Source organism: Ambystoma mexicanum, chromosome 3p (genome assembly GCF_040938575.1).
Source record: "Ambystoma mexicanum isolate Mex_15411 chromosome 3p, UKY_AmexF1_1, whole genome shotgun sequence".
NCBI lineage: Eukaryota > Metazoa > Chordata > Amphibia > Caudata > Ambystomatidae > Ambystoma > Ambystoma mexicanum.
The window spans coordinates 783037047-783049507 of NC_090925.1; the positions used below are offsets into that span (position 1 = coordinate 783037047).

Here is a 12461-nt window from a genome sequence, read left to right on the forward strand (position 1 = left end):
CAGACGTCGGGGGCCTGCTGAAATATTAGGTCTGTAATGTCCGTGCTCTACAATCCATGCTGTGTGCCGTTGACAAGGATCAGGTTTAGTGCATTGGTAGCTGCGCAAGGATGGTGCTCCCTTCACTATATCCCCCTGTATCAGTGTGAGTGCATCAGTGTGAGTGCTCCGCGGTCCAAAGTGCCACCCCACAGGCTTAGAGTTATTTGAACGCCAGGGAGGAAGACCCATCCCTGACCCTTCCCGCTTTTCATATTGGCTGTAGGCCGACCGGGCATCCGTTCATCACCGCTTGATTCACTTCAATATCTGGCCCGGGGATCCGTCAGCTATACTATGTTGCCTTGCCAGCCGGTCCCCAGGAAGCAGTATTGGACCTGGGCCAAGGGATCTGGGCTCACCTCCTGATGGTCGTCCACTGGCAGAGCAGCAACATCTTTATCTGGTGGCACAGACTCTATGAAGGTAGGCTCAAAGGAAAATCCTGCAAAATGTCAACAGGCCTTATCTACTGTCAGGTGTTTAGGCTTTCAAGTTGGGAGTGGCCTGGTCCAACCTGAGGAAAAGGCAAATAATAATAATAATTCCTTTGGATTCACCTTTCTATGCGTGAACAGTGCTTTCCATCTCCCACTTGGTGTGAGCAGCAGCTCCTTGGTCTGCGTGTAGAGGTGCAGTCAGACATCCTCACTCAAAACTCCACCCCTATGCTACCTATATGTTGGGAACCAGAGATGACGACATGTGCCGTCCCTGTAAGAGTCACAGAAAATGTTTGAAACAAGATACCCATTGAGGAAACCATATCTAAATACACGCAGACATAGGGCCTCATTATGAGTCAGCCAGTCCGAAACAATGGTGGCGGTAAATCCGTTGCCACCGTTGTTTCTGGACCGACTGATTCCGAGTCTTGCAGGCAGGAGGTGTCACTCCCGCCAGGACTGACCTGGCGGGAGGAACACCACCCGCCTGCAGGCAGATATGGAAACATTGGCTCTGTCATAGACGGAACCAGTGTTTCCGTGGTCCCCATCCCCATGGAGTCCTATGGGACTCCATTGGAATGGGGATTTACATAATTCCGCCTCCGGAATTACCGGGTCACCGGGGTTGTAATGCCCCAGTGATTCCGGCAATCACGGAGGCGGAATGGTATTACGGGTCCAGCGGCAGCCTGCCGGTTTTTCCGGGACGGCTACCGCCAGACTCATAATGAGGCCCATAGTATTCTTTTGGATGAAGTGCCAGAAGAAATGTGCATCTGAACAGAAAAAGGAGCCTGATGACATCATAAGAGATAAAAAGCTGACGTATCCAAAGGACGAATGAAGAATAGCAACGTAAATATTCTCTAAGACCTGGAGAGCAGATGGTAAAGATGAGCAACATTTCTGGCTCGAGATGCAGATGCTCATGCTGCAGAAACACTGAAAAATATACAAGTCAGTTCACACATGTACAGATGCTGAAATGCAAGTAGGGAAAAGTATTGGTAAATGCGTGCTACATAGTAAATTAGATTGCGGCAATGCGCCAATGTATATACATAGGAAACATGAAAACTGGATGATTCCACAACGCACTTTAGGAGGCTCGTGAACTTTATGAGAAGGGAAAAGACTTTTAAAATGTGTGGCGCAGTTGGAAATTATTGATGGCGAGGCAAGTTTCAGAAGGTTGGGTTGGCCTAGGACCAAGAAGATAAGGCCACGGCAGAATGGTGGCTTGTCAAAAAGGCTATAACGAATGTGAGAAAAGAACACTCTTCTGTTTGAAGCAATATGAAAAAAACACTGAAGAATATACAAGTCAGTTTACACATGTACAGATGCTGAAATGCAAGTAGGGAAAAGTATTGGTAAATGCGTGCTACATAGTAAATTAGATTGCGGCAATGCGCCAATGTATATACATAGGAAACATGAAAACTGGATGATTCCACAACGCACTTTAGCAGGCTCGTGAACTTTATGAGAAGGGAAAAGACTTTTAAAATGTGTGGCGCAGTTGGAAATGACTGATGGCGAGGCAAGTTTCAGAAGGTTGGGTTGGCCTAGGACCAAGAAGATAAGGCCACGGCAGAATGGTGGCTTGTCAAAAAGGCTATAACGAATGTGAGAAAAGAACACTCTTCTGTTTGAAGCAATATGAAAAAAACACTGAAGGCTTCTAAAGTTCATAATTTAATAGGATTTAATACTGCAAAAGGCTCGAAAGAGTTGTCTACAAGTCACATGGGTGAGATTGAAATAGCCTGAGTCAACCAATTAATCGTCGTGTATTTAGTGACAATGGTGATAACTAGTTATTAAGGATGGGCTTGGATGCCCACCTGACTCAGATACCCAATCATAAACCTCTGGCTATATAGAACGTATACTTAGATGTTCACTGAGAACCAATCATGGATAATCATACGTTTTTGTAGTTTGCCACATAACATGACGTCATCAGTGACAAGCTTTTGTTATAAAGGAACTGTTTTTTCTAAAATGCATCGAGATCGAGCTATGCGGCGTTGGATGATGCCCGTTGTTCTCCCTGTTTTAGATGATTGGTATTAAAACAGAAAGTATTTTGCCAACTCCCTGAGTTGTTTTGATTATTGATGTTTGAGTCATTTCTGCATCCCCGTCCACCTCTGAGGATTGCTAACTCATCTCAAAGGACTCCTAGGAGTAAGAGTTCACTTGGTAGCAGAGGTGATGATTAAAGGCCCGTTGATTAAGCTGAAAGAACGTAAAAATCCCTGTAGATAGCGATTAGATTAAAGAACAAAGTTTGCAAGCGCAAGTAGGACGGGTCCCTCGTGTTCACACAAAAACCCTCCCGACTTCTACAGGAAGCTGAGCGGACCGAAGTTTGAAGTGGCTGGTTGAGGAAGCGGCGATACCGAGAGTCAGAAGTTGAACTGAAGAAGATGATGAAAGCAGTGCAGCACATTTTTCCCACTGACAAGGTGCTTTTCTCATGTATACCCATGAGAATAGTGTGGAAGTATTCCAATGATTCCTGTCACCAGTTAGAGGTCAGAAGGGGTCACATCAACAGAAGCATGTGCTACTTCTTGAGTGCTGCTGGGATGTTCTCCTGTGTGAATGAGAACATTGGTACTCAATATAAAAGCTTTTTCAGAGGAAATGGTACCTCTTTGTCGCCAGTGGCAATGACATTTTGTTCACAATCTAGAGGCTGCACTGAGGACCCTATTGTAAGAATGTGAGCTGACATTGAAAACACAAAATTACTTGTAAGTACCTTTAAAAAAAAAGGATCTTTTAAGAGCCGCCACAACTAACGACATCCCCTACCCAGGTTGAAAGTTATTTGTCCAACTCCCGCGTGTGCAGAGCATGAAAAGTCAGCGAATATCGCAATAGTTGCAGGGTGGCACGTGTTAGATACGCCCCTTTTGCTGATGATGGCCATATAAATGGGGCTGTAGACGCTACGGGATTGGTCAATAAGGTTTCTGGATGTGCTGTGTATGCACAGACTGTGGTACATGGTGTATTTGTTGACAGAAATACAGAGGGTGCGGTTATGGCTGTGTGTTTCACGAGCCACAGCATGCGGTTTTTAGGGGAGTTCAAAATACATTGGGCCTCATTACGAGGTGGGAGGTAAGGGATTACCGGCACCGGTAAGGGCACTGGTTCCAGTAATCCCTTACCTCCCTACTACGAGTTCCCTTTGCGGGTCCTTCCTTAACGCCTGGTTTTTGCAGGCGTTAAGGACGGGACCCGCAAAGGGACTCTAGAGCTAAAGCGGTACCGCAATTTGCAGTACCGTTATTAGTGCCTTCCCCATGCCTATTGAGCCCTATGGGGGCTCAAATGGGAATGGAGAATGGCCCTGGTGAATGGGGAATTACCGGTCCCTCCGACCTCGGAATGGACCGGTAATTGCTCCATTCACCAGGGCGGAGTCGGGAGGGTTTTGGAGGCAGCTATTGCTACCTCCAACCTCGTAATGAGGCCCATTGACTGAAAGTGAATAGAAAACACTGTGCAGTGGCTGCTCATTTTGGAATCTATAATGTGGATGTATAGGGCTATGGAGTACCTAAAATGAAGTGCCTGATTTTGGTTTCTCTATGTGACACTTTGGTGACCGCAATCATGCCGATATTATTTTTGTTCATTGTGCAGGGAAAATTGCACAGCATGTTACACGAGCTTCAGTGCTGTTTGCGATGAAGGAGGCACTTGCCCAGTTTATGCATTTGTTTCCAATCTCTTGCATAAGTTTCTATCTCATTATGCAGCCACCAATGTGGCAGCCTCATTTTCTATTTGGTCCGTGAATGCAGACAGCGCGGTACATTGCGAAGAAGTGTATTTGTGCCACACATGGGAATATGACGTTTCACAGCAAAAAACAGTTTACCCCAGCTGTAATGTTCATCTTACTATGCCTGCCATCCCGATTTCTGCACACCCCAACCGAATTGCCTTGGTGTCCTTCCTGAAAGTAGTGACATTTTTTTGTAGTAAGTGTTGCGCACTGACACTCTTCAAAACGCTGTGCAACACATAAAGAAACCTCTTTCTACAGCGACCCCCCTTTCTAACCGATTCAACTAAAATGTTTAGCCCAGAGCCACACCTGCCGCCCTGCATCAGTTTATTGGCAATTCTATTATTCATCTCTAAAAGGTGTTTTCTTTATTTCCTTTTTGTCCTTTCCCAGTTCATTTCCATTTATTATGGTCTTCTGACACACGCCAAAGAAGGAACGACAGGCAAGGCCTGGTACAGAAGGGGCAGCACCTGCATGGATACTATAGGGGACGCGCCGAGAGACGGAATTATTGGATGGCCCTCACCTACAAAGGCACCAGTCATTGTCATGCTCCCGGAAGGACCCTTCCAACGCACTTCCAAGTACCTTCCCTCTGTAGAGTAGCGCGTTGCAGTACATGCACAATACAATGCTCTTTGCCGGGTAAGGGTCTGTAGTGCGGCATATGATCTGCAAGGATGTTTTAGAGCTCCTCTGCCCTACAGGAGTGCCCCCCTTGTTGCCTGCCACAGATGTGGCAAATGTTGTTTATGAAATTACCCTACATAATTGCTGGAAGGGCGGTAGACTGCCCAATGGTCCCTTGTGCTTTAATTTCAGTTGTTGTCACATGCAGTCCAAACACTTCGTGCTACGCCATTAGTCTTAGGAGTAGCATTCACTGAGATGTATACATTCTGGAATGCAATAATTTTTACAACAATGTGAAACACAGCTTCATTACGTGGAGCAGGAAGCCATTTATTCGGTGCGACCCATGCAGCTACAGTACTTTTCTAACCACCACTAACATTGTTTGCACTCTGCATATTCTGCTGGTTGCTTACTTTCCTTTACATGCGCTAGTATGTGTGTGACCAAGCCGCACCAGCTTTGCCATTTTGCAGACTCACTACAAACTGTCCCACCTGCAGTTACATGTGATCTTCAACTGTACGACCCGCAGGCGACCTTTGACACTTTCCGTCACAATGCTTAGTGCAGACAGGATGTGTCTGTTTCATGGGTCATGAAAAGGCAAGCAGCACATCAATCGAATTAATGCAACATGTAACACACCCACGTTACATTGCAGGTTGCTGTTCCTTGTTTACCAGTGGGTGTCATACAGTCAGGCGTGCTTTAGCCACACATTGGTAGGTTTGCAGAGCCACCCACATAGTCGGCAGGAGTACTTAGAATGCGGTAGCTTACCGTATGAATCCGTAGGGCTGGCGACAGGGACGCTGTTACCAGCACACAGTGGATGGCCTATGCATGGGTATAGGTGTGAAACGGATACACGTGCTCTTCCACAACTATTTAAAAGTGCATTAGAAGATGCAGACATGCAGCCACTAATGGAGTCCTACGGATACATGCAGTGGGATTGCAGATACACTGACTAGGTGCAGTCTCCCTAGGAAACGTCCATATTGGTCATCTGTAGTCATCTCGGCCAGTACTGTGCGGCACAGATTCACCATGCAATGTTATCACAAAAAGAGAAACTACTCAAACACTCACCAACATTTACCATGTACATCTGTAATTGCTAAGATACACCAACACTATTCGGAAAAGGAAGGGGTAGCGCAAAAGGATAGATACACCAGACAATTTAGCCTTTCCACATGTTTATCATGAGGGCAGCCAAGGAATCAGTAACAAACCGTTGTTAGCGGGATATTATGGTTCCGTTGCCATACCAAACAGCTATCATCTTTACAGAAAACACTATGCTAAAGCAACGTTCTCGTTACAGTGCTCTACTAAAAACCTATGAAATTCACTAACAAAAAATGTTGTTAAAGGGACGTTATGGTTAAGTTACAAGAGCAAAAATCTATGAAATTCAATGGAAAAACGTTGTTACAAGGACATTATGGTTACAGGTAAAACCGAACCCCCCCCCCGAAATTCACCAGTTATGGTAAGCTAAGCAACCATAACTCATGCTACCAGTGTGCACTGCAAGGACTAACACACATGACATAAAAGATGCCATCACAAATCTCATTGATGACATCACTGATGACATCACATGTGTGGCTGCCCCTTTTTTGTTCACTGACATAAGTAGGCCAGGTGCTTTTCTTCACTAACAGTCAGGAAGTAACAATTCGAAAGGTTCTATCTTTGTGTACGGCACCCTTCTCATATGTTCTTGCACTACTTTCCTCAGGGTTCGCTCACATCATATGATACATATACATATAGGGGAAGAAGAAAGTGTAAAACATAGCAATCATTTCTGTGCATGAAGGTAATCAGTTATGTTATGAACACTTTCCGATAATACTGCTCCTGGTTTGCTTACTGTAATTTCCCTGTATATACTCATATTTGTATGCATTGTGGTGTCTTTATGTTTTCTGTGCAGTAGTGCAATTTTGTAGTTATTAAGGCAATGATAGCTACCTCTTACATGTTTCACAGAACCCAAAACTCTAAAACGAAAGCATTCATGATTTTACTATGGGCAGATTTTCAAGATTAAACTTCGCTGGGGCATGGTGCAGACAATGGCTACGTGTCCACATGAGTTGGTTCATGTACTCCAAGGAAGTCTGTAATACAATGTTGTGTATAGCAATGCATTGCGCAATGAACTAATTATCTCATGATAGTTGATAGCTTTCTGCCACCATTACAATAACAATGCCTTGTGGAGGCTTTCCATGAAAACTAAATGCACATGTGATGTCATCAGTGATGTCATCAATGAGATTTGTGATGGCACCTTTGATTGTTGCTTAGCTTACCATAACTGGCGAATTTTGGGTGTTATTTGGTTTTACCTGTAACCATAACGTCCATGTAACATTTTTTTTCCTTTGAATTTCATAGGTTTTTGCTAGTGCAACTTAACCATAACGTCCGTTTAATAACGTTTTTTGTTAGTGTATATATATATATATATATATATATATATATATATATATATATATATATATATATATATATATATGGACAAGTAAAGGATGGATGTTTCCACTACGCATTATAGCAGTGCTGGACATTAGCAAGAAGGCCTCATTACTAGTGTGTCACAGTTAAAAAGCAAATTGAATTACAAAGTGAATCTCAGCAGAAAGAGTTGGATGAGCCAAAGAAGCCAAGGTCTTATCAAACTGGAGTGAGCTGGCATTGGATACAAATCGTGTGAAAGAACAGAACTCCTGTTCAGAAGGCATGAGCAAAACAAGAAAGACGTCAGAGGTTCATTAGAAAGTAGTATTTTAATTCCCTAAAAGCTCGATTCCATGGTCTTCAGTCATGTGGAAGGAAGAATTTGGATGAACGAGGCTGTCACACCTACGCACAAGTGCAGAGCGTGTCCTCACTCCCTGAATTTCTCAGAGCACAGTACAAACTCAAGGCCGAGCTTCAAAGCACTAATTGACAGTAGAGCACTGAGGTAATGATGGATTGATATGCTAATTGGTGCAAAGCAATGGTTAAGGCGAGATCATCAGCACCTGGATGGCAATCCTGCATCCTTCTAGACGTAGATGGAAAAGTACTGACGGGGTTAGAATGCCAAACAATGATAGAGGAGCGTGTAATTAGGGGTCCTATAGTTGTGTAGCCAATGGTACGTTGTGTATTTAGTGACGTTCATAGTGGTCATTTTTGGGCGAGGGCTTAGTTGCCCCCCCTGATGTTAAGTAACCTATCACTTTTCTTCATTCACTCCTACTAGTATAGATTTTATACTTAGATGTTCACTCAAGAACCCATCACCCATACTCGTAGGTTGCTATAGTTTGCCGCATAGGATGATGTTAATAAACACGTAGGTTAAACGTCATCGATGATGACTTTTGTGTATAAAATCTCAGTTTTTACCATAATGCTTTGAGTAAGAGGATCGACCGAGTTAGTTGATGTTCGTTGTACTCCCTGTTTTAGATAATTGATATTAAAATAGTCTTCTTTTTGCCAATTACCTGAGTCGTCTCTATCATTGATGTATGAATCTGCATCCCCATCCATCTCCAGGGTAATTGCTACACATCAAAGGGGCTGGAATAACCAGTTCACTTGGTAGCATAGGATGGTTCAGACCACCGACATAAGTAAACTTTAGAGTCCCAGAAATATCGAACAACCTTTGCCATTCGGCTGGAAAGACGTGAAGCTCCCCGTAGATAGTGGTTAGTGTAAATTGAAAAACTTGCAAGTTGGGTGTGACAGGTCCCCTGATTTCAGACAAAATCCCCTCCCATGTCTACGAGCAGCTGACCGGACAGTAGGTTAAGGAGACGGTAAATGAGGCAAATGGTGAGTAAAAACTGAGCGAATTGGCAAAATGCATGGGTGATGAGTGAAGAAAAGAAGTAAGATAAGGGAGAAAAGTGAGTAACGGAGGGAGGCAGGTTAAACATAACATAAGGATAAGAGTGTTATATACATAGTGAATAGATATTGACTTGAGTGTGGCCAAGCAATGAAGAATTGTGAGGGAAGCCACGATAAATATAGTACACCCTGGCCTGCGTTTTAAAGAACGTATCAGAAGAAATTTGAATCTAGACTCCCGTAGCAGATGACTTAGAAGACGGATTTGATTAAAGACGAATCTAAAGAGGTTAATTTAAACTTTGTATGAAGTATCTTAGAGGGCAAGACAGATCTTAGAGAAGATTCTAGAGAAAAGTATATGTGACCGGTCGAATATATTTGTTTGTCTGTTCGATTTATGTGATTTTGAAAAATGATGTCATAGAAAAAACTGATGGCAAATAGAGAAGTGTGAAGTTGGAAAAATGTATTGATTGTTTTGAATTAAACTTGGTGGTTGTTTTTTAGCAAGATTAAAGTAAAAATTGTGATTAACGGGATTGGCGTTTGCGACGGTTGGTGCTCGCTCATATTGTGTTGCTTTTCTGAAACGTATTTTTAAATCTGTGATTAAACAGGTTAAAAGTCACAAATTAAGAATGGAGGATGAACCTCCACTTGTGCACCTCTGCAAGCAATTGCCGAAGCATGCACCTTAGTTTAGACAGAATAGCGCAGAATGGGTTAAAGGAACTGCAGATAAAATGTTCATGCCGTGGCCGCAAGTAGGGTCAGTATCGAAGGTTGTCCTGCAGCATATGACGACATATTTGCATGCATCATACACAAGGAAGAAGCTAGACAAGCAACTAGTGAGCTTAGAGCTTTGAAAATGTACCAGGAGGAGCGAGATGAGCCCCCTCCTATACATTGGATACTTAATGTGTGCAAAGAGGGGGGTGAGGATATCTCTGCTCCGCCCACCCCGGCTGAAATGGAAGACGAGAATAAGAAGGACGATGGATTATACCCATTGAGGGAGTTTAAGGCAGCAACAGGGTATAGCAACCCAGCATATGAGTCGCCTGCACATAGCAGTGACAAAGGTACAGAGAAACATACTAAGAGAGATGTAATCTCTAAAGTCCCAAGCGACAAGGAGAGACGCGACAAAGAAAGAAGCAATTGCGCACACACATCTCTAGACATAGGAAGAGAAATAAAGAGATGGAAGGAAGAAAGAGATAAAACTGATGAGTTAGCACTCTTAAAGCACGAATGGATGGGTGGTCAGATTTTGCTCAAACTCGATGGTAAAGGCATCGAGGACGTAAGACAAAGGGAAGACTGAGACAAGCAAGACAAAAAAGAGAAAGAGAGGGACAATTGGAAGATGAAGGAGTAAAAAGGAAGGATAGACAAAGACGAGAGCAGTTATACCAAGACGAGCAAGTGAAAAAACAAGAGAGAGCAGAAGAGCAAAGAAAACGTAATAACAGACAAAGAGCAATTGATGATCAGGAAAGGCTAGAAAGAAAAAGAATGGAAGAAGAGGAACAGAAGTTAAGAGACAAAAGAATACAAAGACGAAAAGATGAGGAGATACGGAGGGCAAATGAGAGAAGGGATATGAAGAAAAAAGAGGAAGACAGGGTTAGTGAGGAAGCAAGGAAACAAAGAGAATTTGATGATGACATGGAACATAAAAGAAGGCAGAGAGCACGCGATCTTGATCGCTTGGAGAAGGAAGTAAGGAATCCTAATCCATAAGTAGCATGGGAGGAAATATAGGAATTTTTTCCAGAATACAAGTCATTACCAGGCACGTCTAGAGCAAATTTAGAAGACGAGTTTGACTCGAGTATATTTGGGGAAACGATCGATAAGGTTTATCATGAAATGAAAGCCGAGAAAGAGTCCATGGGGAAGGGAACAAATTATTGACTTGAGAGCACTCAGCTGTATGACACAGAGGAAGCCTCATGTAGTACGAAGCATAAAGAGCTGTCTTTAGATAGATTGACATTAAATAGAGATGAAGAGGAGAGAAGTTGCACGAGTTGGGCACAGGAAATGTCAGACGAAGAAAGAGACACTTTCTGTGAGGAAGAGAGAGGGGAGGCATGTGATCCCGAGGGATGTTTTCCAATAAGTAAGGAGTTAAGATGGTCACATTTAAACATACCTATACCTAGGGCGTCAGAACCATTAACATAGTCAGACCGACCTAAAGGGCAACTCCATGGTGAGAGGGGGGAATCATCACCATATGTGAGCATATTAAGGTCTCTGCTAGGAAGAAGGCGGTGCAGGAATATTGTCCCTGCGGTGGACAGACACATGATGAGGAATGAGAGTGAGTTTGGGGTTTCACAGTTTCCCTTGCTAGAAAAAGGGGGGGGCAGACCACAGTATATACCATGGCACCAGATGGGCAAGGCTAATCTAAGGTGTAAATTCCTGAGTTTAACTTCTGGCGCTGGGAAATGGATACATGAGTTACAGAAAATGACGGGAGGAAACACATTGGCTATAGGGGACCTTAAGGGTCTCCTGATCGCCACACTTGGTGAGAGAGCTGATGATGTTTGGGCAAGGGCAGGATATGCTGATGTTACTACAGTTAACACTGCTCATGATGGAGCACTGTTCAATAACTGAAAAGCGGCAGTCTGGAAAGCGCTTAGACTACTGTATCTGGACACGTCCGATATGGGAGCTATAATGACGAAAACGATGCAGGAAGGGGATGATCCGCTTGTTTACATTCAGAGAGTGGAGCTTGGAGACACGTGAGGCTTGGGTAAAATCTATACCTGTGTCTATCAAATATTGTGCCAAGGCCTGCCAGACCCTGTGCAGAAGCGGCTCAAGATGTTAGTGGGTATGGAAGCAACACCGTGGTCATAGATTCTGCTGACCATTGCGCATTATTGTAGGCTCTTGCAGGAAAAGAATTGCAAAAAAGATGATGTAAGGAAAGGCGAAGAGGCAAAGTTGGTACAAAAGAAACTGTCCAAATATGCCATTGAAGGGGCAATGTTGACTAGTGTAGGCGGATCGAGTTCACAGCAAATGGCAACTCTACCGCAGGCGAATAACCAAAGACAGTTTGATCAGGGCAATAATGGGTTTGCTCCACGAGGAAGGGGAGTATTTCGAGGAAGAGGGTTTCAGAATAATCAAGGGTATTGGCAGATTAATCAGGGAAACTTCCAGAACAATCAGGGTGGATTTCAGAATGCACAGATTGATAATGGGCAGGTTAGGAGACCTCTGCCCATATGTTGGGCATGCAGGATGACAGGGCATCTTGCTTGCACATGCAGAAGTCAAGGGGTCATGCAGAACAATCAATTTTCAAGAGGGGGGACTCCAAACCCACCTGCGTATTCACAACAGGGTGGAGACGAGTTTGCTCAGAATCAAACAATGAAGCAGCAACAAGCGCCGAGAGTGCAGCAAGACTTGCAAACACAGCAGGTAGCAGTCAATCCGCCACAAGGGCAGTCGCAGCAGTCACCTATGCAGCTTCAGCAAAACACGAGTACAGGACAGTTGATGACTCCCAGAATAGGGGGTGTCACTGTTGATGGAGGGAATCCTTTCACAGGTAATGGAATAAGGCTGTACCCGCGATAGGACAGCTCACTTGGAGACCTGATGTG

The 12461-nt window shown here is 43.9% G+C and overlaps 1 protein-coding gene across 1 annotated transcript in view; it reads left to right on the forward strand.

Annotated features, from left to right (window-relative positions):
- The window catches only part of LOC138579957 (vomeronasal type-2 receptor 26-like), a 315822-nt gene that overhangs the window by 16721 nt on the left and 286640 nt on the right, over window positions 1-12461 (forward strand). The window lies entirely within an intron of this gene.